This window comes from Fulmarus glacialis, unplaced genomic scaffold (genome assembly GCF_000690835.1).
Source record: "Fulmarus glacialis isolate BGI_N327 unplaced genomic scaffold, ASM69083v1 scaffold40878, whole genome shotgun sequence".
NCBI classification, from domain to species: Eukaryota; Metazoa; Chordata; class Aves; order Procellariiformes; family Procellariidae; genus Fulmarus; species Fulmarus glacialis.
The window spans coordinates 26,806-27,337 of NW_009227124.1; positions in this window are offsets into that span (position 1 = coordinate 26,806).

Genomic DNA, 532 nt, shown 5'->3' on the forward strand with positions numbered 1-532 from the left:
GGGATGCAAATCAAAATGGCATCGCTCCCCCTCCCCAGTCCTGGGAAAGAGAAGGGAGGGTGCTGGGGAAGAGGACACAGGCAGACGGGTGGGTGTGAGGAGGCAGGCAAAGAGAAGTGTCTAGCAGAAGGGAAACCTAAAGCCACCCCGGGCATGAGGAAGGCGATGTCCAGGAAGGACACCTTGATCCAGGTGGGGACCCAAACTGGCCGAAGACGGGGATGCTCTGGGGAAGGAGCCCCAACCCCAGGAGAAAGGCACTGCCAGGGACAGAGGCGGGAAGGAGCAGACCCCACGGAGACCCACCCACCAGGCCAGGAGGACGAGCAGTCCTGACACCGGGGTGCCCTGGGAGTGGGAATTCAGGGAAGGATCCGGATTAGGGAACGGATGCCAGTGGGAGGGAAGGCTGCGATTTAGGGGGAAAGTGGGTGTGGTGGACAGAGCCCGCTCCGGGGAGCGAGGGCCCTGGTCTGAGGGGGGCGGGAAAAGGCCCTGCCTGAGGGAGAGAAGGGAAGGACCCGATGCGGGG